Source organism: Adiantum capillus-veneris, chromosome 17 (assembly GCF_014529385.1).
Source record: "Adiantum capillus-veneris isolate H3 chromosome 17, ASM1452938v2, whole genome shotgun sequence".
NCBI lineage: Eukaryota > Viridiplantae > Streptophyta > Polypodiopsida > Polypodiales > Pteridaceae > Adiantum > Adiantum capillus-veneris.
This window is the reverse complement of record NC_140947.1, coordinates 114,825,700-114,851,428: the sequence shown is the minus strand read 5'-3', so window position 1 is coordinate 114,851,428 and position 25,729 is coordinate 114,825,700. Positions and strand designations below refer to the sequence as shown.

General features: G+C 45.9%; 1 protein-coding gene across 2 annotated transcripts in view; it reads left to right on the top strand.

The window, feature by feature from the left end:
• The window catches only part of LOC147437921 (endoglucanase 25-like), a 32,191-nt gene that overhangs the window by 2,987 nt on the left and 3,475 nt on the right, over positions 1-25,729 (top strand). The gene's annotated exons all lie outside the window — the stretch shown is intronic.

Sequence of the window (25,729 nt, the reverse complement as noted above, 5' to 3'; positions counted from 1 at the left end):
GATGAAGCAGAGAAATGGATTGAGGATGCGAAGAAAGGGAAGGCCCAGATGTCCGAGACCACACCTACCTCCACCATTATTAATATGACCATTGAGGAAAGCAGAAAAGGAAGAATTGGGCTCTGCATGTGCGGGTCACAGGAGTCAAAGACAAAGAGAATGTAGATGAAGAAGTGAAGGAACTGCTACAACGCATGGGCATCAGAGAGCCTACTCACACAAGTGCATGGAGAGTGGGCAAGAAAGGAATCGATGAGAAGGGAAACGTAAAGGATAGGGCACTTATTCTCCGCTTCCCGAATATAGAATAAGGAAAGAATTTCTAAAGAAGAGGCCAACTCTTAAGAAAACCGGTATTTTCCTGGGAGATGACCTTACATTGGCACAAGTGGCACACATGCAAGAGTTGATGCCAGAGATCAGGGCAGCAAGAGAAAAGGGGAAAATCGCCTTTTATAGAGGAGGGAAAGTAGTGGTTCTGGAAAAGCGCTCATCATGACGGTGCGAGACCTTTGGGGCGACGCTTCGGATAGCGGCGTGGGATTGTAATGGATCATATAGGCTAGATGTAGGTGCCTTTGAAGACAGCTTTAGGGACAGAGACAGTTTTCTACTCAGAGACACACCAGATACCGGGATAGCTTATGCCACATGTGAAGGGTTATTTATGGGAAACAGCTGGTCGACCAGACAAGAGATCTCTACGGGGTAGCCGGGGTTCAGGAGAAGTAGCAGTCTTATTTAAAGAGGAGCTGAAACCACTACTACAGATTATCAGGAAAGATGAGCAAGCAAGGTATATGTGGGTGAGAATGAGAGCCGAGACAGGTAGATTTCTATATATCGTTAAATGCTACTTCCCTCCAAGTACATCAGTCTACTCCTCACCTAAAGGAGAGTCCCCTTTCTCCATATTGAATAATGACATATGGGAGTTCTCTAGAGATGGAGACATCGTTCTCTTAGGAGACTATAATGCCAGAACGGCCAACTCTCAAGCAGTATTCTATGATACTTCTGAGGAAATGCTCAGAGAAGTGGATTTATCACAGAGGGGGCTTACTAGAAATTCACAAGATATAGAACACACTGAATATGGGAGACATCTCATGGAGATGGCAACTATACATGGTTTGGCCATACTTAATGGTCTAGAGAATTTCCCTTTATATGGGGGATTCACATGCTTCCTGCACAGGCATGGGGCCAGTACAGTGGATTATGTCATGACTTCACCAAGCTTTATTTCTAGTATCGAGGACTTTAAGGTGGGACCCAGACCGGTTGGGATTGCAGTGGATCATGCTCTCTTGACCTTATCAATCTCCTTCCAATACAATGCCTCTCAAGTACAAAGGAAGAAGACACACACAAGATATACTTTCACGCCAGAGATTGATTCAGTCTATGTGGAAAAGATCTATAATAGGATGTGGGCAGCCGAGCCAGTATATACTGTAGAGGAGTTTACTTCTCAGTTAACAGAGATACTACATGGAGCAACACAAGAGGCATACCCACATACTCAACCTGATCAGAAGAGAGGATCTGGGAACATGCCTCAAAACAGTTGGTATGACGAGGAATGCAGAGAGACGAGAACCCAGGTCCAGAAAGAGCTTACACTTGGGATCATCACATATAAGCAGTCTCGGATTGCTCTTCGGCGTATAGTACGTCGCAAGAAAAGGGCATTTTTAGCCAAACTGGAGAAGGATTTATATCAGCTCTTCTTGAGTCAGGACTCACATGAGGCCTGGCGTTTATTTCACGAGCACTCACTGCCTCTGACAATTACTTCTCCTGAGATTTGGGGTCAATATGTAACAACATTATATATGGTATCTGGACAGCCTCCATTACTATATTCGCTAGAGCCATGCCCTGCTACTAGTACTTTCTTTACTACGGAAATGGTGAAAAAAGCCATTGATAAGATGAAGACAAGAAGAGCATATGATCATGATGGTTTAGTAGCAAAACATCTGATCCATGGCAGGGATCTACTTTCAGAAGTCCTTGCTCGTCTGTTTAATCGGGTCATGTGTGAAGGATTACCTGAATCTTGGAAATTATCTACTATCGTACCTATTTTCAAGTCAAGGGATCCTATGATACCCGGGAACTACCGTACCATTATGGTAGGTCACACATTGACCCGACTGTACGCATCCATTCTTGAACAAGAATTGAGTAGATGGGCAGAGAATGAGGGCATAAGGACAAAAGGACAAGCTGGATTCAGGAGTGGTTATTCCACTTTAGATCATATTCTTACACTCAGAGCCATTATTGAGGAAGGAAGAGGAAGTGGGAGAAGGATGTATTGTTGCTTTGTGGATGTTCGGAAAGCTTTTGATACAGTACCAAGGGCCAGATTGATGCGCAGGATGCAAGGGTTAGGGGTCCCCAAAGAGATTATTGGGGGATCATGGCCTTATACGGGTCTTTAACTGGTTATGTACGTACTCCAGAAGGGGATTCCGACATTGTTCATTCCACCGTTGGAGTAAAGCAGGGATGCCCTCTGTCCCTTACTTTATTTGGTATGTACATAGATGAGGTATCAGATTACATTGATAGAGAGGGTGACAGAGGTGCTCAACTTGCAGGGTCATGGATCCCTTTGTTGTTGTATGCAGATGATATTGTATTGATAGCAGAATCACCAGATGGAATGCAGAGGCAGCTAGATGCATTACATAAATTCGCGGAGGACAGTGGACTGTCGGTAAACTTGGGTAAAACCAAAGTTATGGTGTTTATCACCACACCGCAGTGGGTTAGGAGATCGGCACGTACATTTGCATATGGCCAGGATACAGTAGAGTGATGCATACACATACCTTGGTGTGGTATTTGCAGGACCGAAGTTTACTCTTAAGAAAGCAGCGGATGCTAGATTGTCCAGAGCCTCTGCGGCCTTGGGAGGGTTGGAGAGGATGTGTCCACAACTGCAGTTTCAGGAACCACGAACAAAACTTTGGCTCTTTGATACTGTGGTGGCTTCGGCTATGCTTTATGGGGTCCAGATTTGGGGACCATCTGTGGATCAAGATAATTGGAAGTCAATGGAGAGACCTTTGGTATCTATGATTTCCCGAATGATTAGAGCCAAGGCCTCCGTACCACACGCGATTACCCGAGCGGAACTAGCTGCCCCTCCGATAGAAATTGAAGCTCTTACCAGATTAGTGTCCTTTATACATGGTTTGTGAGATACAAATAATTGCCGATATACTAGACTGGCCCTCGAATCCTCTCGACAATTAGCAATGAAAGGGGATACATCATGCTGGTATGCGCAACTGTCCTCGTGGTTTCAGAGACACGGGTTCAGTATGGAAAGATTACCCCCCTTCCAATACTCTCTTGAGGCTCCATCACTGGCAATTTACACGAACGGAGATTAATAAAATCATCCGTCAGGATCTTATACAATTGGATACTAAGAGGACATGGGTAGACCCTACACAAGAATTGGGCACGAAGATGGCCGACTACAAAGAAAACTTCCTACAGCTATCTGAAGATGGATTTGTGATTCGCCCGAGCTACATGGATACCCACTTGTCTCATGGTTTGAGATGTGCTATTGGTCAGATTCGTACATCCTCACACCAGCTGGAAATTGAATTTGGCAGATTTAGGGGAATCCCACCTAAGAGGAGAATTTGCAAATTATGCGGAATGGAGCCGGAGACTGAATTACACTACATATGCCATTGCACCGTATACTATGAGATACGTGAGCGTTTCCATTGCCCATTTAAAGAAGGCTTTGGACCTCTAGATAGTCATGCAATACCAAGATCAAAGATGCTTAGGCTTGTACCTACTTGAAGTACATCGGCACAGGGATAATCTAATGAGAAGACAAAGAGCACTACAGCCTCAGAGGCAGATCACAGATTTCTTCGGATCAAGAGAAGCAAGAGTGGAAGGAGAAGCAAGAGGCCAGCAGCCAGCACAAAGGAGTACCCACATTCATACCAAAGGCACCCTCATTGACAGGGCGATTGAGCTTAGGAAATCGAGACGACCATGACCGAGATGCAGAAGCACACTTCACCAGAGGAGACTACAACAAAGGATTAGAAGCATTCTAGCCAGACACCCAGAATGCTCCTAAGAAGTTTATTTAATATTTTGTATTTAGTTTTTCACATTTATTTTCACACTTTCACACTTTTCACACTTAGTACTTTAGTACTAAGGTACCCAGACATTGTAACAGATTCACCACTTTTGTATCAGTTTAGTCTCATAGGTCATTCTGGCCTTTTGAAGACGTTAATATAACATTCATTTCATTTCATTTCTCTGTGTGTGTGTGTGTGTGTGTGTGTGTGTGTGTGGAAAGATCGTCCAAATAATGAAGATCTAGACTTTACACTCTCGCAAATCTTTAATGTGTGCTACTTAGGACGAATGATGGTTCCTTTTATTTCCTTGTAGAGAGAGAATTAAAGAGAGAGAGAGAGAGAGAGAGAGAGAGAGAGAGAGAGAGAGAGAGAGAGAGAGAGAGAGAGAGAGAGAGAGAGAGAGAGAGAGAGAGAGAGAGAGAGAGAAATGAAATGATATATTAACGTCTAGAGAAGGCCAAAGTCACCTATGAGACCAAAAAAGTTACAAATGGTGAATCTAGTACAATGTCTGAGTACAACTAAAAAAGGGGGGGGGATGAGAGCTGATACAATGGTACAATGGGTGGGCTGATACAATGAGTGATATAAAGGTGGTATAAAGCTAGTAGAGGTAGGCAAATAAGGGGAGACGGGGGGGGGGGAGGGTAGTGGGGGTCAGAGGAGATCTCTCATCAGTCGGTGGCGAATCTTGTCAATACCCTCCATAGTCAGTACTCTGACTCGGCACCTCACATGTTGAGCTAGGGTGATCCGGATCCTCTGCTGCAGCCTCTTGCGATACTGTGAAGTCCCCTATGCTCGTGGGCATTTGGATCTCCCTAGCTCAATCGCCCGATCGATCGACGTATCTCTGGTGTGGGTGTGATCTGAAGTTGAGCTCTATTGTGGTGAGCACTCCTCTGGTTGCTCATTGTATGGTGTAAAGAAATCTATGATTTGCCTCTGAGACTAGCTCTCCCCTTATGTCCTCAGCAAGCTCTCCGTGTGTCTGCGCAGCTCGAGTAAAAACAGGCCTAGGCATCTCTGGTCAGGGTATCATGACTCTAGAAAGTGGTCCGAAATCCCCTCTGAACAAGTAGTGAAAGCGGCCGCAAATTTCATAGTACACCAGGTAGTGACGTATGTAGTACAACTCTGTCTCTATCTCAATATGACATAAATGACATGTCATGGCCTGTGCTGGTACTTCTCGAAATCTACCAGTCTCGATCTGAAGCTGATGCGAGGATGTGCATATCTGGCCAATAGCACATTATACCCCATGAGAGAAGTGTATATGCATGTATCTAGGCCTAGTCACAAATCCGTCCTCTGTGAGTTGGAGAAGATGCTCTCTATAGAAAGCCATCTTCGTGCCCAACTCCAGTATTGGTTGTATCCATGTGCTCCTGGTATCTAGCTGAATAAGATCCTGCGTATGAGTCTATTGATCTCTATCCGTGTGATAGATAGGGAGTTTTATATGGAGTGACGATAACCAACTAGGTTGAAAACGGGTGGACTGGAGTAAGCTCCTAGAGTTTAGACCATCCAACCATAGACACCTATCTTGAGCCAGTGCCTTGTATGGCAGGGTGTAAACTAATGATAAATTTGCAGGAGAAATTGCACATGCAATGCAAAAAGGTGCAGAAGAATAAAGTGCATGAATTTGCATACCGCTCCAAATAAATCAGTGTTAAACACTAGGGCCCATAACACTTAGTGTGCATGCATTTAACACAAACTTATGCAAACCGCAATGAAGCCTTTCAACATGAGGTGGACCATAACAGAATGTGAAAGCTTAGTCACACCTAGGTACCAACCATGAGACATTCCCAGTAACTGAGCATACTCGGCTATATGTAGAAACGACCCTCCGTTAAGGTGGTTTCACAGCACTTGTCATTGCAACAAGTCTGTACTGAGTACCCAACAATTTTTGGCCACTGAAATTGTTCGTGATACGATGTGCTCCAAATGGTTTGATAAACGGATGCGACCAGCACGTAGGGACTTCGTCGCGACTCATCAGTAAGAATTAGGCGCCAGTGTCAGTCTCAAAGACTCATATTCACCACATGTGGAATATGTCTCAAATAAGGATGGCCGAAAAAGTGACATCCATCAAGTACAAGATGTACTTGTGTGTGGAGGAACTGCAAAACACTCCGCGACAAGAGTGAGAGGGACCCTCATTATCTTGCTCCACACTGGCTAAACCGAACTCCTTGAGTTCTTAGACCATGTTGTATCCCATGTGACAACATGTGCCAAATTGAACCCTACAAGTAGGTTCGTAACAGCATAAGACAGAAAGATAGATTGGACACTTGGCCCAAAATACTTTGTGCCGACATGCCCTTGGCATGGCTCTGTAACATTCAAGCGTACTCAGACGTCTTAAAAAACCAAGCAGAGCATACTAAAAATGGAATAACACCAAATCAATAGATGCGTACCTGGAGATTTGAACATAATGTACACTTACCTGTATTCAAATGGAGAGGAGCATGTCCCCTACCTGAAAAAACAAACAGCATTGCACTGGGAACCCTAGGTGTTGCCTTTGCAATCCAAGCCCTTGGATTAGAATTTACATAGTCAAACCCCTTGGTAAGACTCTTTATAGAAATTGCTCAACTAGCAGATAACGGTTAACAACATAGTCAACCGTGTACAAAATGATGGGAATCAACTTGAAAAGTGCGTCTGTCCGCTACCGCGTGTGGTAGATTGCAGAATTCTATCCTTGAAAGTATAACTGGGAGAGATCAACTGTGATCCTCAATGCAGATCAAACTGTGATCCTTAATGCCTATGGGGTGAGGTAATAATCACCCGCCGGGTCTTACCCCAAAACAGTATGTCCATAGACACGCCGTAGTGCTATAGAGAGAGCAGGAAATCCACAAAAGTGAACTGCCGAGCTCTTATGGATAGTCATGCTGTCGTAATTGATTGCTGCATCTATACTTTCTTGTAGAGATCAGCTGCTGTGAGTTGAATATTATCAAAAACTGAACTTGAGTGCCGCACTGAAAACATGTAGTGCAAACATGACACCCTAAACGTCCGTAATGACAAGACTGTTGCTTATCCATTAACGTCGTTGTGTACTTCCTTGGGTAGATCTTGAAAACAATCACCCAAAGAATGCCAATAGTTGGGTCTGACCCTGACAACGGCTCGTAGCGTGTTTGGCTCATAGCGCTTATGCAAAGTAGTGTTCAATCGACGAACCAATGAAGACTAATGGGAGTAGCATCTTAGCCACGTGCTAGCTGTGAGTTAGAGCACCTTGGCTCAAGCTGACTCACGAGCAAAACATGTATCAAAAGCTTCTTAGAAGAGTTTCTTTTTTTCCTTAGAGAGGGAGAGAGAGAACGAAAAGAAGAGCATTCTGGGTTGAGGAACTTTCCTTAAATTTCTAGTGTGTGTGTGTGCCCAGAATGGGTGCTCTTAGACATCTTATGCCTGACTGGCAGCTTATCTGATAAGCATGCAACAATCGGCTGTATAATGCTATCATCGAGAGAGGGAAGAGAAAAAACAAGCCACAGCTTGACCCATCAATCTTGTAGCAGTCGTGATGAGAAGAGGATGACTTAAATAAGGCACTTTGCCTGTGAAATAAGGCCTATTTTTAGGTTCCTTTTAGTGTTGTTGTGTGTCCTATTTTGCCAGTTCCCCGAAGCCTTGCTTCCTATAAAATTGCCAAAGCACTTTGCTTTGCACAATTGCCAAGTAAAGTGTAAACAGGGAAAAACAAGAAAAACTTAAACTTGGCTAACCTGGTCGTTGCTGTAACCAGTTGGCCCGATATTCCGTGGAATAAAACTCGCAGGTCTATCGTATGTACAGATACGTCGCTTGTATGATATACGCCCGTTTGTTTCTCATGAAAGAACCCGCTAGCATATTGTCAAGTCCGTCCCAAGTTTGTATGCTCATAGCATAGGCCGAACATGGAAGTCTTGTCTTTGCATGATACTTTTCAATAGACCTACTTTGGATGCTACCATGCCTCAGAGCTACAGATACTCTTGCTCAAAGACAAATGTCCTAGTAAAAGAAAGTCGACCTTGTCGAGCAGTCACAAATAATCGACCTTGTCGAATTATACAATGTATTGAAAAGCAAAACAAAGTATGTACCTCGTACCGGCTTGGCTTGATTACGGAGACGAAGCCGTGCTCCAGTGATGTCTATAAAACAAGCCCTAACAATTTGCTTGATAGCTTCTTGAAATGGTCGTTAATGGTTGGTCCTGTCGTCGTTTGATTGCTTGAATGACCGATAACTGGCCGAGAAATCAAGTCCGAGCAACTTGTTTGATAGCTTCATGGAAGCAGTTAATGATCGGCCTTGCTGAGTACGTTGACCGTACAGTCATAGGTTTAGCGTTCAAGCCACAGGCTTTGCCTGTACATGCATGTACTGCTAAACCACTGTGTTTGCACTTAGTGTCGGTCATACTTGCACCTTGCAGACGTTTGTCCGTGACAAACATCTCTTGGAACAAGCTCCCCTTGCACCATAAACAATGGTCGCAAAGCTTGTGCTGACTAATGCAAAAATTCTACAAAATTGAAATGAATGAGAAACATCAATTTCAAATTTATTGTACTTACCGGCCATTGAAAACGTCTATTTTGGCATCACCATCAGATAAGAAGCAGTTGTCGAAGTGGTGACCACGACATGCATCATATGCATGAAAGTTCAAAAATTGCAAACGTGTTACTGTAATTTTCCACATGCCTGGCATGCTGCACCCTTGTCAACAATGCCGTGCCCTTCATAGTCTCGGTCGATGCACTTCTCCTTGACTTCCCTCGATTCTCGGTTTCTTGGTTGAGTTTGGCCTTACCTTGGCCTAGCGTAATTCATACCGAGGCTCATGGCTTCCTTGGCATTTTGTCACACCCCACTTGCATGCCTTGTATGAGGTGTGGGTTCGAGTTTCCATGGTCAGGAATCGGCTTCTCGTCGGCAGGCTCTGTCCGTGGTGGTCGTATCGATGCCGACTATCCTCGACTGCAACGCATGGCGCCCGTGGCGGTGGCGACGGTGTCGACGGCGCTCGTTGAATGGGGGGTGTGTAAGCCTCTTAATATCTTTGAAGGGTGGCCACCCTTTGACTGTGGGCGGCCCCCAAGTGGAAAACGAAACTAGAAATAAAAAAACGTAAAGCAGCGATGGCGGCCGTTGAGGAGCTGCGCAGAGGTTGCAGAATGCAATGTGATGCTCGCCAGGCTATGGACCAAGGTCGTGAATTGTCTGGCATGGCGGCGCGCACCGTTCAAGCCCGCCCTCGCGAAAATTGGTGCAGGTCGGATTTCTTCCCCCCTTGCCGCAAGCGGCCTTGCACACGGGCCTTGACCTTCGACCTCATCCTCGTCTGCTAAGCGGCCTTGCCCGCGCAGTTCTGCTGCGTCTTCTTCTCCTCCCCATGCAAGACATGCAAAGCCCCCCAAACGTGAGGATTGGAACAAGAGAGAAACCATGCAATGCCCTTCCTCCATGGCTCCCTCTTCCATCGAGCTTTGATACCAATGTAAGACCTAGGGTAACTGAACATAGGATCCTCCTCCCTACCGCCCCTTATATAGGCCTAGCTCCTAGCTCTTGCCCTAAGCGGATCCCCAGTCCGCACTGGTCCAGTCCAGGCCCTTGGCCTAGGTCCCTGACCCCCTAGGTTGGGCCTTGCCCCGTAGGACCCTTGTCTTGACAAGTGCATCCAAGGAGTACTGAAACGGAGGCAATTTGTCTACGTTGAACTCATGTAATTGAATTTTGAAACCATGATGTCATCTGCCCATACCAACATACTGTATCACCATGCAATGCTAGCTATGTGGAGGACTCAAAGGCTAGCTGAGCATATCTGTCTCTAGGGAGGTCCCATAAAGTGTGCATAAAGGATACTGATGTAGTAAGTGCCTCGACCATGACGGGAGGAGCAGCTAGCTCGGATCGAATAATGTCATGTGGCATTGAGGCCTTAGCCCGAATTATCCGAGAAATCATAGAGACTAGAGGCCTCTCCGTACATCTCCATCCATCAATGCTACCAGATCTGCCATCAGTTAGTCCAGTCAGTCTAGAATAGGAAGTGATCTGGCACTTTTGTGAGTTTGTTCGCAGATCGTGCATGACCAGTCACTTAGATTAGATGCATATCCTCCGGTTGCACACAACATGATCATCAAATTACAGTCAGAACCCATCAAGAGCATTTTTACAGTGCCTAGACCTATTTTCCCTGTTTTTGACATTTTTCACTTATTATTTTTAAGTGACTTTTGTTGGGAACTAGGTAGGGCAATTTTGCTAAGATAATATATAAGCAAACCAGAGTCAGCACTTTCTGGCAAAAGAGGCAGCAGGAGCACCGCTCAACAGGCACCTTCTCAGCAAGACCCCCGACTGCGTGACCTAGCGTTTTTGCAACTCAGCATCAAGTTAGCGTTTTTGCAAGGACAAATCAGCCTTGGCGATTTTGCATTGCAGAGGAGCTTCGGCATTGGTAGACACAACATAACCACTTCACGACAACAGATCAGCCCTAGCGTTAATGGATTTTATCCAACAACAGATTTTCAGCCCTAGTGTTTTTGCATCTGCAGACATTTCAGCGTTTTTGCAGATCTTCGCGACGGAATCCCCACCAGCATCAGCGTTTTCAGTTTTCAGCAGTTAGCACTCGCAGAAGAAGCCCAGAACCTCGCAGATCTTACCTTCCTGCAGCAGTTCCTCGCCGCACGATCAAATTCCTCAAGGTTTACAGTTTCAACCCGGAAAACGCAGATTTCAGCATCTGCGTTTTCAGCACGTCGTCATCGCATCGTCGCCATCGACATCGTCATCGACATGGAGTCAGAATTCAGCAGATAAAGATTTGCAGATTTCAGCCCCTCTCGTCGTCATCCTCATCGTCGTCGACATCGTCGGCAAGTCCAAGCATTGTAGAGATTTGTGCAATCATGAGTAGACCGCTCTCGCTGTAGAGAGTGGGGCCCTTGGAGGAGGGTTTGACAACTTCCCGGTGTCGTATTCTCTTCTCTCTCTATCTCTCAGTCTCATGCACCTTCATTCATAGTGTTCATCCACTTTGTTTCTGACCATTGCACTCTCTCACTAAAGGAACAGAAGGCTCTCCCTTCTGTAAGTAAAAGGAACCTTGAGCACAGTTCGGAGCACTCATCTTGAGCAAAGTTCAACATTCATTCCGCTGCACCTTACATTTTCCTTGTCGCTCTAATCTTTGGCATAACCTCTTGCATATGGGCGATCTGTGAGAGGGTAAGATCATCCCCGAGAAAGATGTCCATTTTCTTAAGAGTTGGTCTCTTCTTCAAAAAATCCTTCGCTTCCATGGAGGAAAAACGAGGATGAGTGCCCTTTCTTTCGAGGTTTCTCCCTTGCTCCCATTTTTCTTGTTGCCCACTCTCCAAGCTCTTGAGCATCGGCTCATGAACCCCCATCAAAGCCATGAGTTCTTTTACCTCTTCGTCCACATTATCTTTGTCTTTAAGGACGCAAATTCTCACATGTAGAGAGCGCACACGCCTTCTTTGCTCCTCTTCTAGTGTCAGTTTAATTATGGTGGGTGTGGACGTTGTTTCCTTGCTTCTCCCTTTCTTGGTAACCTCAATCCATTTCTCGGCCTCATCTGCCTTTTGTTGAGTCTTTCTAATAACGTCCACCCAAGAGGTCGTCATTTCTTTGTGTTGCTCTTCCCCCTCTTTGATGGCTCGCACTTGTCTTTGATCGTGTTGAGCTCTTCTATTACTGAAGGTTGCAATTTTCCTTCTTCAAGTGTGTTTCATGATCGTGCCTCAGCTAGCTCCCTCTTGAGTGATGCAATCTCTTTGTCTTGGGCCGTCACACGGTCTCCTAGTGTAGTTATCTTGCTTTCTTGGGCCAACACGCGGTCGTCGAGCATTTTTATTGTACCCAGTAAGTTGCGGTTGATTTTGTTGATGGTTTCGGTCATTTCTTCTTTGCACTTTTGAACTGCATCCTCTAGGGGGTCGGGCTTATCATTCTATTTCCTCATACTTGGTCGCCGCCACAAAACGAGAGAAAATTTGCGACTGTAGTAGGAGAGAGGAGAGACCAACCTACACGCACCACATTATGCATACATGTTCTCTCACATTAAGCTTACATGGCAAACATTTGCCTGTTGCACCTGCCAATTTTGCAATTTCTGTGCATTCTGCAGTTTTTTTTTAAATCCTTGTAAAATCCTTTAAAATTCTGAAATTTTGTAATTTTGCACTCGCTGTTTTCAATTTTTTGTAGGGCTGAAAAAAAGGGGGTTGAAACTTTCGAAAAAAACCTGCACCTGCGGGTGCGGGGGGGGGGGGGGGGGGTTTGCGCACGAAACTACCTTCGATGGGGCAGAGGCAACGTGAGCAAGGACAGCGTGGCAGTGCAGCTCGCGCAAGCAGGGCTCAGGTGAGGCAGAGAGAGAGAGAGAGAGAGAGAGAGAGAGAGAGAGAGAGCGCTGCTCCCTCTTGCTGCAGCTTGCTGAAACCCTAAATGTAGCCCTAATCACAGCCTGGCCTGCAAAAACCCTAAACGTTGTCGTCTCTTGCTGCAGAAACCCTAGCACAGCCTGTTGAAACCCTAATCGCAGCCTGACCTGAATGCAGCTTGCAGAAACCCTAATCGTTGCCCCCGCTTGTTGCAGAAACCCTAAACGATGCCCCCTCTTGCTGCAGAAACCCTAATGCAGCCCTAATCGCAATCTGACCTGAACGCAGCCTACAAAAACCCTAATCGCTTCCCCCGCTTGCTGCAGAAACCCTAAACGCTGGCCCTCTTCCTGCAGAAAGCCTAAATGCTGCCCCCTTTTGCTACAGAAACCCTAATCGCTGCCCTCTCTTGCTGCACACACACACACACACACACACACACACACACACACACACACACAGAGAGAGAGAGAGAGAGAGAGAGAGAGAGAGAGAGAGAGAGAGAGAGAGAGAAATGAAATGAAATGAAATGTTATATTAACGTCTTCAAAAGGCCAGAGTGACCTATGAGACCAAACTGATACAAAAGTGGTGAATCTGTTACAATGTTTGGAAAGTGTGAAAGTGTGAAAATAAATGCGAAAAACTATATACAAAATATTAGATAAACTTCTTAGGAGCATTCTTGGTGTCTGGCTAGAATACTTCTAATCCTTTGTTGTAATCTCCTCCGATGAAGTGTGCTTCTGCATCTCGGTCGTGGTCGTCTCGATTTCCTAAGCTCAATCGCCCTGTCAATGAGGGTGCCTTCAAAAGGTCTTCAAAAGGCCAAAATGACCTATGAGACCATCAGATACAAAGTGGTGATTCTAATACAATGTCTGAAGTACAAGTACAAAAAGTACTGAAAGTAAAAATGAAAACTGAAATGAAGTGTGAAATGTGAAAATGTAGAATAGGCCCTCAATGACAATCTGGGTGTCGTGCTAGAATGCCTCTGATCCTCTGCTGGAGTCTCCGTCGATGTAGTGTGCTCCTGTGTCTCTGTCGTGGTCGTCTCGATCTCTCGAGCTCAATCACGCTATCAATGAGGGTGCCTCTGGTATGAATGCGGGTACAACCCTGTGCTGGTGATTGGTCTCTTGGCTCCCTCGATCCAAAGAAGTCTGTGATCTGTCTCTGCGACTGTCGTACTCCATGTCTCCCCAACAGACTGTCTCTATGTCGGTGTAGCTGAAGTAGATATAAGCCAAGGCATCTCTGGTCCTGATACCTCATGACTATCTAGGGGTCCAAAACCCTCCCTGAATAAGCAATGGAAGCGCCCTCGTATCTCATAGTACACAGTGCAGTGGCATATGTAGTGTAGCTCTGTCTCTGGCTCTCTACCGCATAGTTGACATATCCTAGACTCTGGTGGTATCCCTCTGAATCTACCCGTCTCAATCTCCAGCTGGTGTGAGGATGTGCGAATCTGACCAATAGCACATCGCAGACCATGAGATAAATGAGTGTCCATGTAGTTCGGACGAGTCACAAACCCATCCCCTGAAAGTTGGAGAAGGTGCTCTTTGTAGAAAGCCATCTTCGTGCCCAACTCCTACATCGGCTCTACCCATGTCCTCCTGGTGTCCAACTGTATAAGATCCTGACGAATGAGTCTAGTGATCTCCGTCCGTGTGACTGGCAGGGAGGGTGCATCCATGGAATACTGAAAGGGAGGCAATCTATCCATGCTGAGACCATGCCTCTGAAACCATGAGGTCATCTGTGCATACCAACATGATGCATCTCCCTGCATCGCTAACTGTCTAGAGGACTCAAGAGCCAGTCTAGTATATCTGCCTCTATGTTTATCCCATAGACTGTGCATAAAGGACACTGATCTGGTAAGAGCCTCAATCTCTATAGGAGGGGCGGCTACCTCCGCTCGAATAATCGCATGTGGTACAGAGGCCTTGGCTCTAATCATCCGGGATATCATAAATACCAAGGGTCTCTCCATGTTCCTCCAACTGTCATGATTCACAGATGGTCCCCAAATTTGGACCCCATAAAGCATAGTTGAAGCAACCAAAGTATCAAAGAGCCATAGTTTTGTTCGTGGTTCTTGAAACTGAACCTGCGAACACATCCTCTCTAGCCCTCCTAATGCCGCATAGGCTCTGGATAGTCTAGTCTCTGTTGCTCTCCTCAGGGTAAACCTTGGTCCCGTGAAAACCACCCCCAGATATGTATATTGAACAGTGTACTCCACAGTGTCCTGGCCATATACGAGTGTAGGTGCCGATCTCTTGACCCGCTGCGGTGTGGTGTTAAACACCATAACCTTGGTTTTACCAAGGTTCACAGACAGTCCACTATCCTCTGCAAAGTTGTGCAATGCATCCAACTGTCTTTGCATGCCCTCTGGCGACTCTGACATTAACACAATATCATCAGCATATAATAATAAAGGGATCCATGTCCCTGCCAGCTGAGCGTCTCTGTCACCCTCTCTGTCAATGTAGTCAGAGACCTCATCTACATACATACCAAAAAGTGTAGGGGACAAAGGACACCCTTGTTTCACTCCAATAGTGGAATGAACAATGTCAGAAATCCCCTCAGGAGTGCGTACCTGGCCAGTCACTGAGCCGTATAAAGCCATGATCCCCTATATGATCTCTGTGGGTACTCCCAACTTCAGTAGCCTGTGCATCAATCTGGCCCTCGGCACTCTGTCAAATGCCTTGCGGAAGTCCACAAAGCAACAATACATCCGTCTCCCATGTGGCCGACCCTCCTCAATAATGGCTCTGAGTGTAAGAATATGGTCCAAAGTGGAGAAACCTCTCCTGAATCCAGCCTGTCCTGCTGCTCGTATGCCCTCATTTTCTGCCCATTTACTCAATTTTTGTTCAAGAATGGATGCATACAACCGTGCCAATGTGTGCCCTATCATAATAGTATGGTAGTTCCCTGGTACCGTGGGGTCCCCTGCCTTGAAAAGAGGTACAATAGTAGATAATCTCTAGGACTCGGGTAGTCCCTCACACATGACACGGTTAAACGACCGTGCAAGAACCTCTAACGGTAAATCTCTAGCATGTATCAAGTGCTCTGCCACCAAACCATCATGATCATATGCTCTCCTAGTCCTCATCCTGTCAATGGCGTTTTTCACCATCTCAGTGGTAAAGAAGGTACTAGTGGCTGGACATGGCTCTAGAGGGTCTAGTAATGGTGGTTGCCCAGGTACTGTATATAATGATGCTGCATATTGACCCCAAATCTCGGGAGAGGTAATCACTGGAGGAGGTGAGTGCTCATGGAAGAGACGCCAGGCCTCACCTGAATCTTGGCTCAAAAAGAGCTGATACAAATCACGTTCCATCTGGGCTAAAAAGGCCTGCTTCTTACGTCGCACTAAACGCCGAAGGGCAATCCGAGATTGTCTATATGTAAGCTCGCTCTGATGGAACCAACCCTCTCAAGGGCCCCTACACCGTTGCCGATGTGGTATTTACTTTTGATTGCGTAAATGAAATGTACACACATGCAATACCCCAATGCAGACTCTACTAACTCGAATGGGGGATGTTGTGATGGGACAAACACCACGTGCCAACTGAAAAGAATAGACTGAGACAAACATTTAGCTTTTCAAACAACTGAACAAAAAGACCGAGAGACTCCACACGAGACACGAAGTGGCGGAGTTCCACTCCTAGACTGCAATGGCCCCAAAGGATGGCGCCCCTTCCAATATATCTTTATATTGTTTCAACAGGGTACAGCTCTGTGGCTCTGCTTTGCTTCTCCACGTGGTAGAAACGATGGCGCCCCTTTCGATATATCTTCAACAGGGTACAACTCTGTGGCTCTGCTTTGCTTCTCCACATGGTAGAATGCCAGAGAGAGAGCACATAGTTCATATTTAAAGGCTCTTGGCCATCCAAAGCAGTTACATGAAAAGCGATAGGTTTTAAAAGCATCTGGTCCAAAAGCTAAGCCCCAAAAGTTGCTAGCAAAAATCGCCACGTCAGCATGCCAGCGGAAATCGCGGGTGTCCGTATAGCTTGCCACATCATGATTTTTAATGCAAGCTTTGGTGTGTGTCGTGCTTTATTTTAAGTTGGGCCCCTCGGCCAAGGTTCTGTAAGTTGGTTGGGGGTTAGGGTTTTTAATCCTAATCCATTTGAATAATTGGCCACTCGGCAAGAGCCTGTAAGTTGGTAATTCCTTCTTCTTCTTCTACTTCTGCTCCACTCGGCTGGGATTTGCAAGTTGGCTAGGATTAGGCTCAAGGAGTCCTAACCCTCCAGGTCTTCAGTGGCTTGACATGATTTGTAACACTCCCCTTCTTGAAAGAAGAGTAATTGTTCGTGATTATATTTGCAAACAAACTCAAGTTAGATTAAAAATATCCGAGGGTCAATCCTGAGGGTCATTCAATTTTCTCATTCCATACCGGAGCTCTTGATATTCCGGCGTAGTAAAATTAACCATCACACCTAGACTACGCTGATCTTTAGAGGGATGCACTAAAGCTACATACCTAGGCAATCTCACCTAGTTAGGAATATTTAGGAGTTGGCACATCACGATGCAACATAGATGCTCACATATGCATGTTACAAGACACAACAAACATCACCGTTGAGCACTCCTCCCAGACAGACGGTCTTAGGCATGAGGGTACTCAATGACTACCTTCTCACTCCTCCCGCAAATAACCTAAAAAGGTTTGGGCCATGAGCTTAGAGGATTGATACAACCAAACACTTCCCAAACTGCAGCCTACGTTGCTTGGAGGCTCCAAATGCAAGCTCCCCAAGCCATCGGCCTGCGTCGTTCAGACGTTCCATATCAAACATGAACTCTCCTCTTAGGAAAGCCCGAGCCAAAAATTTTAGTGGCTCTTGGGTCGACAAGATAAGTGCCTTGATGCCATTTATCTTTCCATAGGCTTGCATAATTCGTTGGAACCTTCCAGAGCAATGTCGCAAATGTTGGGGACAAGTCCCACTGCATTTTTTGCTCTCTTTGCAAGTGGTTGTTCTAGAGGCATATCCCCCCTAGTAGGACAATTGTTGTAAGTGTTGTTTCTGGAAGCATTCAAAGCAACGACCTTCCTATAGTAGGGTGTCTCGTTGGCGTTGAGTCAAATGAGGTCTAGTTACTTGAGTCGAGTTGTCACGAGAGTCCCGAGGAGTCGCTTCAATAACAAATTCCAATTTTCCTTTCATAAGTTTGTAACCAACCGTAGCACGGTCCATGAGTTCTTGCATAGTAGATACTTGTTTAGAGAGAGAATATTCTTGTAATGATGATGGCAGTCCAATTGTATAGTGCTGGCGTTGGTCCTCCAAGGGAATCATCTTGAAGAAAGACACGAAACGTAAACATCAAGGAACCTTTGGTTGTAGTCTTCCATGGTTTTTGTGGCAAGCATTTTCAAGTTGCCCCATTCTGATAGAATCTGTACCTCCAACAAGGAGGTCATGTAGCTTCCTGCAAAAATAGCCTTGAAAGCCTACCAAGTCCTTGGAGCAGCTGGGTAGCAATTGAACTCCACCATTGCATAGCATTATCTTTGAGAAATGCCACGGCTCGAGAGATCTTTGATTCTTATATGTAGTTCCCCAAGGCATAGATGCTGTCAACTGTGGTAGGAACTGCAAGGTGCTCCGTGTCCATATCCCGTATCTGCTCCACAAGCAGTCCAGTTGGCGGGGAAACAGGATGAGAGGATGACGCTGGAAGAGATATCCTTGCGGAAGGTCTAACAGCTAACTGTGGAGCCTGTGTCTAAGAAAGAGCTATGTCCGGAGTGGAGACCTATGAAGGAGCTGGTGAAGGTGGTGGAGAAGGATCCTGTGGAGATGGATCCTCCCTAGCAGAGGTAGCAAAGGATTGACCCCCGTCTGTCCCTGTCCCTGAGGTCAAATCTGATCCACTAGTCTACTAGCAGTAGGTCTTGATGGGGCTTGTACCTGCTGCTATGGACGATGCTATCGTGCCAACAGAGGGCGATCCCTAGCAAGATACCCCATCTCGTGGCCCGTAGGCACTGACCAGGTCACCCCATCGTCGTCATTCTGTAATGGAAGACCATCTCCCCAATTGAAATCTGTATCGACTCAAGGAAAAACAACATTAATAGGTGCATATATTTGAACATAGGGGGACCCATAGAAAGTCAACAAGAGCCTAATACAACTCCACCAAATCCGGAAGCCATCATTTGCAGGAGCAACTCATGAGTGAGTTCTAAGGGCAGATGTGGAAATGGTATGGTGAGAGGGTATTTTGGGAACAATTGCTGACTCTCAGAGTCCTTAACTATGAAGCACAGGTACCACGGAGTCGTGAAGAGAGCTCTAGTGCCTGAGACAATGGGAGCTCTAGGTAAGAGACCTGTAGTTGTTGTAGAATCCGAGAGTTGTACTAAAAATACCCGTGCTCAATAAGGAAACCTCCACAACCCTACCCACCAAGGTACTCATGGCAAACTGGCACCAATCACACAGCTGCACGAGAAAGAGTAGGTCCTGTCATGTGCCCGACCAATGATTGCGCCAGTAAACTGTCTTTTCGCCCGAATGCGAGTCAGAAGCTCTCCGGTACAAGCAATTTGACATGGAGAAGATGATGGGCCACCTTGAGGGATGGCGGATCTCTCTCTCTCTCTCTCTCTCTCTCTCTCTCTCTCTCTCTCTCTCTCTCTCATAACCGTCAGAATCCAAGATGATTTAATGATGGAGAGGGTTCAAGTGATGATTAAATCTGAGCTCAGCTTTATGAGAGATGACATCAGGAAAGAGATGTACGCAAACGCAGAGAGTTATAAGAATTCTATGTATGCAGATATGAGGAAAGAATCGGATAAAGCGATGCTTGGTAAGCATGATGAGATGTATCTATCTGTGAAAGGGGAGATGCAGGCTCTAATGCGGGCAGAAGTGAATAATGGAATGTATTATGCAGAAAAAGTTGGATGAGGCAATTGCAAGCTTTGAATCTTGGAAAACCAATGTGGAAAAGTGCATGAAGGAAAAAGATGTAGTGATTGAAGAGCTTAAAAGGGAACTTGCAGCTTGCAAAATTATGCCCAAAACGGAAGGGGGAAATCAGCCCTCGATGTTAAAGGAGCTCGAAGATATTAAGGAGCAGGTGAAAACTCTGCGCGAAGGGGAAGAACTAAACTCGAAAGAGGCTTCCTCATGGCGGAGCGCCTTTTTAAAACACAGGAGAAAGTTGATGAAGCAGAAAAATGGATTGAAGGTGCAAAGAAAGGGAAGGCCCGGATGCCAGAAGCCGAACAGACTTCTATTATCATCAATATGACCATTGAGGAGGAACAGAAGAGGAGGACTAGAGCCCTCCATGTGCGTATTACTGGTATCAAAGACACCGAGAATGTAGAAGATGAAGTGAAGGAACTCTTGCAGCGCATGGGCATCCCGGAACCTATGCACACAGGTGCTTGGAGAGTAGGAAAGAAGGGAGTGGATGAGAAGGGAAACGTCAAAGAGAAAGCACTTATTTTGCGTTTCCCGACTTTGGAAACAAGGAAGGAATTCCTGAAGAAGAGACCAGCACTTAAGAAAACTGGAATATTTATGGGGGATGACCTTACTTTAGCGCAAATAGCACATATGCAAGAGTTGATGCCAGAGATCAAGGCAGCAAGGGAGAAGGGAAAAATTGCCTTTTATAGAGGAGGGAAAGTAGTGGTTTTGGAAAAACGCACAGCATGACGGTGCGAGACATATGGGACCACACTCCGGATGGCGGTATGGAATTGTAATGAATCATGTAGGCTGGATGTGGGTGCCTTTGAGGATAGCTTCAGAGATAGAGACATTGTCTTTTACTTAGAGACACATCAAAAATCTGGACAGTCGATGCCAAATGTGACTGGTTATTTATGGGAGATAGCTTGTCGGCCAGACGCTAGATCCCAGCATGGGAGTCGAGGTTCAGGAGGGGTAGCAGTCTTATTCAAGGAGGAGTTGCAACCGCTATTACAGATTGTGCGGAGAGATGACCAGGCGAGATACATGTGGGTGAGACTGAGAGCTGAGACAGGCAGATTCTTATACATTTCTATATGTTACTTTCCCCCTAGCACATCAGTCTATACCTCACCTAGAGGGAAATCCCCTTTCTCTATACTTGATGATGACATATGGGAGTTCTCTAGAGATGGAGATATCATTCTCTTGGGAGACTTTAATGCCAGGACGGCCAACTCCCAAACGGTATTTTATGATACCTCGGAGGAGATGCTTAGAGAGATGGATATATCGGAGATGGGACTTGTCACAAAAATACGGAAGCGTAAACTGACGTTTAATTGCACTTCAAATACTCAAGAGAATTAGAGGGAGAGAGAAAACTTGACACTCCATTGGGGACCAGAAGATGGGTTGGTCCCCCCCCATAAAGAGAATATCTTTATTACTAAGGGAGAATCTTTACAAGCACAGGAACGGGGCATACGCCCGTCCTCTATTCTTACTTCTGTTCTGTTCTGACTACTGACTGAGAAAGTGTTTCCACTTTCTTTCTGCTTAGGGGATTTCCCATCTTCTGCGAGACTGGTTGGAAGCTCTCGAAAAGAGAGTCTATCTTCCAAAACAGCTCATCGGAAGCTCTCACAGAGGAGAGTCCATCTTCGGTTATGTGTTGCCTTCATGCTCATTCATTCATGCATCGAACACAAAAGAGAAACAAGCAAAATGCACACGCACATGCTTGCTGTAATTTTCTGCACATAACCTGAAATTCTTACCTGTGCACACCCCTATGCCGAAACAGAGGTCTTCTTCGCGATGGAATCGCGCCAAACTTGATGTAGACTTAGGATAAGGAGAGAGAAGAGAATTTCTATGGCTGATCTGCTGAAAACAGCCCTAATGGAGGTGATTAGGGGCTGAAAACAGAGAATTACAGCAGCCGCACTCTGCTAAGAGAGCGTCTACGGCAGCTTCTCGCGATGAAACTTCACCAGAAGGTGTCTATGACTGTGAGATCCCTTGTTCTTGACAATGGGAGCACAAGGCTACCACATATGTCGCAAGGGGCTGCTCTCAAGCTTCAATGGAGGGCTCCACCGCGTAGAGCACGCTCACATTAGGGGGGGTAGGTGCACTGCCAGCCCTGAAAATGGGGGAGGGGGCTCCTAAATAGCCATCAGGGAGAGGGGGCACTAGGAAGAGAGAGAGGGTGAGAGTGAGAGTGAGAGAGAGTTAGTTTGCATTGGTAAGTGTGCCACTTGGCACACTTACTTTAAAAACTTAAAAACCATTCAACTTTTGACTTTAAAAACTTCTAGCTCATTAATTAAAAATGTGCAACTAACTAACAAATGCTACCAATGATTCTTTTATGAGAACACCAAAGGTCTGCCGGCGCAATGCCGCACTTGCACTGCACCGCCTTTACCTGTTCACACTTGTCCGGCCGCCTGCCCGGGCACGGACCGTTAAATTTAATTTAACGAAACTTACCCTAAGGCTTTATTAGCTTTATTAGCCTTAGGGTCATTGTTCTAAGGACCCCATCTCATTCATGTGCTTGTACTGACGCGCGTATTTTTCCTGAGCCTATATCTGAGGCTACTGCTTACCCCTTTCTGAAGACCCGATTTCCCAATCACTAGGGCTTCAGGGTAATTTCTGCTAAGGTCCCTCTGAGGTGTTGTGGCCCGCATTTAGGCTCACCTGAGGCCTTAGAACTGCTAGGTCTATTGTGGTGTGCACACAACTGATTAGATAATTCTTTTCTCGTAAATAAATTAATTATTTACAAAGTCTGACTTAGTTACATCCCTCTTGGTTCTAAACAGTTGACCTCAACTGTAGAGCGTCAACATAACTGTGCAAGATGTCAGGGTAGTCCTTGAGATCGGACTCAGTCATCCACTTTGCATCTAAAGGAGTGTAATTCTTGAACTTGACTAAATACTTTCGATGTAGACTCCCCGACTTGAGTTGTCTCTCCGAGTGGTGTATTATCTGTTCAGGTTTAAGGATTTCCTCAGTCTCTTCGACTTCTGGAGGATCTTCTTGTACGGGCGCCACTGGAGGAGGTCCAACATATGGTCGGAGGAGACTAACATGAAAAGCATTGTGGATGCGCCAGTTAGAAGGCAAATCCAATCTGAAAGTCACATCATTGACTTTATCTGTAATTTTGAAAGGGCCGTAAAATCTATGGGAAAGTTTGACAACTTTCCCTTTGTCGACCCGCTTTTTCAATCTAGCTTTCTCAAACCGAAGCGGGACATATTGTCCTTTTTCAAGATTGAGATTCCTTCTGTGCTTGTCTGCTTTTCTCTACTGTTGCTCTTGAGTACGAAGAATCGCTTGCTTTACTTGTTGATGGGCAATATCAATATTGCGCACAAATTCATCTACGGTGAAGATGTTTTCTTTGGTCACCATAATAGGAAATAAGAGTGGCTTCCCATAAATAATTTCGAAAGGGGCTTTACCAGTTGAGGAATGTATGGTATTATTATACGCAAACTCAACTATTGGTAAGTACTGTTCCCATTCGGATTGTCGTTCCGAAACATAGCACTTGAGGAGATCTAAAACAGTGGCATTAGCGATTTCGCTTTGACCATCTGTTTGAGGATGATAAGCTGATGAAAAATCAAGCTTAGTTCCCAAGTTTTCGAACAATGGACCATGCTCTCTTGACTTTTTCAGTCTCTTTCCAGTATAGTGCCTCTTAGACACCACGGAGGATTGCACACACACGGTATACTTTTACACCAGAGACGGATTCAGTTTATGTGGAAGAGATTTACAGACGGATGTGGGCAGCCGAGCCAGTATATACAGTGGAAGAGATCACCACTTTATTGATGGAGATCTTGCATGGGGTTGCAGCAGAGGCATACCCACACACTCAACCAGATCAGAGAAGACATTCTGGGAACATGCCTGAGAATAGTTGGTATGATGAGGAATGCAGAGAGATGAGAGTTCAGATTCAGAGCGAGCTTATACTTGGAGTCATTACATATAGACAGTCTCGGATTGCCCTTCGGCGCTTAGTGCGACGGAAGAAGCGGGCCCTTTTAGCCCAGATGGAATGTGATTTGTATCAGCTCTTTTTGAGTCGAGATTCAGGTGAGGCCTGGCGTCTCTTCCATGAGCACTCACCTCCTCCAGTGATTACCTCTCCCGAGATTTGGGGTCAGTATGCAGCATCATTATATACAGTACCTGGGCAACCACCATTACCAGACCCTCTAGAACCATGTCCAGCCAGTAGTACCTTCTTTACCACTGAGATGGTGAAGAACGCCATTGACAGGATGAGGACTAGGAGAGCATATGATCACGATGGTTTTGTGGCAGAGCACTTGATACATGCTAGAGATTTACTGTCAGAGGTTCTTGCGCGGTTGTTTAACCGTGTCATGTGTGAGGGACTACCCGAGTCCTGGAGATTATCTACTATTGTACCTCTCTTCAAGGCAGGGACCCCACCGTGCCAGAGAACTACCGTACTATTATGATAGGGCACACGGTTGTATGCATCCATTCTTGAACAACAACTGAGTAAATGGGTAGAAAATGAGGGCATATGAGCAGTAGGACAAGCTGGATTCAGGAGGGGTTTCTCCACTTAGACCATATTCTTACACTCAGAGCCATTATTGAGGAGGGTCGGGCACATGGGAGACGGATGTATTGTTGCTTTGTGGACTTCCGCAAAGCATTTGACACAGTGCCGAGGGCCAGATTGATGCACAGGCTACTGAAGTTGGGAGTACCCACAGAGATCATATGGGGGATCATGGCTTTATACGGCTCAGTGACTGGCAAGGTACGCACTCTTGAGGGGATTTCTGACATTGTTCATTCCACTTTTCAAGTGAAGCAGGGGTGTCCTTTGTCCCCTACACTTTTTGGTATGTATGTAGATGAGGTCTCTGACTACATTGGCAGAGAGGGTGACAGAGGCGCTCAGCTAGCAGGGACATGGATCCCTTTATTATTATATGCTGATGATATTGTGTTGATATCAAAGTCGCCAGAGGGCATGCAGAGACATTTAGATGCATTGCACAACTTTGCAGAGGATAGTGGACTGTCTGTGAACCTTGGTAAAACCAAGGTTATGGTGTTTAACACCACACCACAGTGGGTCAAGAGATCGGCACCTACACTCGTATATGGTCAGGACACTGTGGAGTACACAAATGAATATACATATCTGGGGGTGGTATTCGTGGGATCGAGGTTTACTCTGAGGAGAGCAGCAAAGACTAGACTGTCCAGAGCCTATTCGGGCATTGGGAGGGCCAGAGAGGATGTGTTCGCAGGTTCAGTTTCAAGAACCACGACAAAGCTATGGCTCTTTGATACTTTGGTTGCTTCAGCTATGCTTTATGGGGTCCAAGTTTGGGGACCATCTGTGAATCATGACAGTTGGAGGAACATGGAGAGACCCTTGGTATTTATGATATCCCGGATAATTAGAGCCAAGGCCTCCGTACCACATGCGATTATTCGAGCGGAGGTAGCCGCCCCTCCTATTGAGATTGAGGCTCTTACTAGATCAGTGTCCTTTATGCACAGTCTATGGGATACACATAGAGGCAGATATACTAGATTGGCTCTTGAGTCTTCTAGACAGTTAGCGATGCAGGGAGATGCATCATGTTGGTATGCGCAGATGACCTCATGGTTTCAAAGGCATGGTCTCGGCATGGATAGATTGTCTCCTTTTCAGTATTCCCTAGATGCACCCTCCCTGCCAGTCACACGGACGGAGATCACTAGACTCATTCGTCACGATCTAATACAGTTGGACACCAGGAGGACATGGGTAGAGCCGATGTAGGAGTTGGGCACGAAGATGGCTTTTTACAAAGAGCACCTTCCTTTTTACAAAGAGCACCTTCTCCAACTTTCGGGAGATGGGTTTGTGACTCGTCCGAGCTACATGGACACTCATTTGTCTCATGGTCTGCGATGTGCTATTGGTCAGATTCGCACATCCTCACACCATATGGAGACTGAGACGGCTAGATTCAGAGGGATACCGCCGGAGTCTAGGATATGTCAACTATGCGGTAGAGAGCCAGAGACAGAGCTA